The sequence below is a fragment of the Symphalangus syndactylus genome, chromosome 24, assembly GCF_028878055.3.
Source record: "Symphalangus syndactylus isolate Jambi chromosome 24, NHGRI_mSymSyn1-v2.1_pri, whole genome shotgun sequence".
Classification (NCBI taxonomy): Eukaryota; Metazoa; Chordata; class Mammalia; order Primates; family Hylobatidae; genus Symphalangus; species Symphalangus syndactylus.
In genome coordinates, this window is record NC_072446.2 from 53,671,930 (window position 1) to 53,674,832 (window position 2,903).

Here is a 2,903-nt window from a genome sequence, read left to right on the forward strand (position 1 = left end):
TATGGTGATGGTTGTACAAGTCTGTGAATACACTAAAACCACTGAGCGGTACACTTTAAACAGGTAAATGTTATGGTATATGAATAAAATCCCAATGAAGCTGTTAAAGGAAAAAAAAAGGAAGAAAACCTGACATCTACAGTGTTATGGAGCCAAAGACGAGCTTTCATAAAGAATTGCGTAGGCCCCTGAGGAACCATGGAAAGCAACATGAACATGAACTCCAAGCAGGCCATGGGCCATCTCTGACCGATTCCACCTAGGTGAAGGGAGCAGGTGTCAGAATCAAATCCTGACTTAAAATTGGTAAATATTTGTTGGTTATCTATGCTGTGCCAGGCATCGTGGCCCACAAGGGAGAAAAAAACTCCTTGTGGAGCTCACCGTCTAGGTGAGAGGCGAATATATGCAATTAGCCAGACCACAAGTGGCACAACCATGCATGTCATTAACAGTGGGCTTGGAAGTGCAAGGGACATCTACATACCTCTGGGAATCCCTGCTGCAGAGCAGAGAAATCAGACGACAAGTTTTCTAAGTTTGGATTTTATTCTGTAGGTCATGAAGAGTCTCCAAAGTTTCTTTAGAAGAAAAGTGATAAGATATTTAACAGAACCCAATGTTAGGTTCTGTGCTGGATCCCAGCACAAACACACGAACACAGGCCTGAGGATCCATGATTCAGCAAAGCTTCAGGTCCAGGGAAAGCACCTGGAAGCTTCTCCCTTTGCAGCATTGTTGTAGGTTGAAGGGATTGTGTGGTTCTCCAAACACCTAACAAGATTCTGGATTGCATGAATACTATTAAGCCTCAGATGCAAGTTGGAGTAAGTTTACCATTCTGAGACCTGAAGATCACATCTGAAGGCCTCATTCAAGCCCAGATACCTCATTTCAAAAGGACCACATATAGAGGAATATGGGCAGGACTTGGGAAGAGCCACCAATTACAGAACATACAGAAAGGTGGAAGAAAATGTGAAAAATCCACCTAGCCAGGGCAGGTATCTAGCCTTACCAAGCCCTTGCTATGGACTGGGTGCTGTGTATCACTACCAGCATTACTTCATTTAATCCTCAGAACTCTAAAAGGAAGAAGATGAGTAATGATATTATCCCCATTTTGCAGATTAAAAAACAAAGCAATAGAGCAATTGAGGAATTTATCTAAGATCATTTAGTAAATAGTGAAACTATTCCAACACAGATCTGTTGATCATCCAAGGTTGTACCTTTAATCACTGTGTTATTCTGCTTTCTTGTTCCAAATATTCTCAAAATATTTAAAACTTGCCAATAAAGAAACGCTTCAAGAAGGCAGCAAGTTCATTTACTGAACTCTGTAAAGAAGAGAGAAACTTTCAGAAAGAGTTCCCAGTTGTTGAAGATGTTGGTGCAGGAGCCAAAAGACCACTTGTCAGAAACACAGATGATCTAAAGTATTATGATTAAACGGCATTTATGTGTTCTGTCAACCTGGCTATTCTGATGTGGGATCCTATGAACAGAACCAGAACCCCCGCATCTGGCCATGAAGGTTGGATATTGCATGACTCTAGGGGAGGGATGCTTCATATTCAGAGGCATTGTGGATTTTCATATAGATCATGACAGTTTTCCTGAAGATTTTAGTCAAGAGTGTGAAGGGAGGGCTGCTCTCTATTTCTTATATGCTCCAAGTTTCCATTTGGGCCCTTAAAGGTGCTAATCATATCTGACATAGAAAGATAATTTAAAGGAGAGGGATGGATAGGCATAAGGCCAGAGATGGGAAGATGAGTTAGGGGGTTATGGTGATGACTTCAGCAATAGGTAAGGAATGAGGGTGGGGATGAGAATAGAGAATTGATGAGGATCAGGAAGCGATTTCATATTTGTATTAGTCCAGGAGACAGATGAGCTGGAAACACAAATTTAGGAGTCACGAATATGAGAAGATAGTTGAAAGTTAAGGGCACTGGTAAGTCTACATGAGAAAGACCAAGGAACAAGAAAAGACAAGCATTGAAAGCTTGATCACTGCAAATCTAAGTCACTGGTCAGGAAACAGAACGTTTTCTGCAGGTAGAAGGTGATTGGCAGAGAGAGTGTTTCAGACAGTGGGATGATGGAGAAGTTGACGGACTTCACAACTTGGATTGCTGTCAACCTTTACCAGACCACTTTCAGTAATTGTTGATGGAGAATGGTACAGAAGACCATCTGACAAATTATGGAACAATGGCTGCTCAGAAAGTAGAAATTGTGAGTGCAGAAGGGGGTGTTGGAGGAGAAACCCAGGGAGCTGTAATTTCAGGGGAAAGGAGGTCTTGGGAAGCTTTTTTCATGGGAGCATTGAGAAGACCTGTTGACACAATAAATAATAAATCCTTTGTCAACAAGAGCCATACCTTACATATCACTGTAATATCTAAGGTAAATTTGGTGCTGAATGATCATGTCCCATAGTTCCTAATACTGGCACATAATAGAACAAGACATTTATTTGAGGGAGGAAATCTAAATATTTTGCTGTTGAATTGCTTGGGAAGATGGCTCTTCTCTTGCAGTGTTGAGAACTTACACTTGATGTTTTAACAAGGTGTGGGAACACTAAAAAGGAGGGAACAAAGCTTATAAGCAACTCATAAGGCATGATTCCAGGGTCCAGCCTCAGTTTCAGTGAGTCCCACTTCTACATTTCTCTCAAATGCACTATGTGACAGAGAAACTTGGGAGAGTCTTGATTTGGAGGGCCCAGAGTGACTGGGAGACTCAGAGGCCAAGAGACTCTGAAGCCTCTACCTGCACTTTAAATTCTTCCTTCTGCTGTTTCTGAACCAGCCAGGAAGCTGTGGCTGAAACTCTGGTCATGTATCAAAGCTCTTAAACTGGCTTGGGGCAGTTGGTTAAAAAAAGAAAAG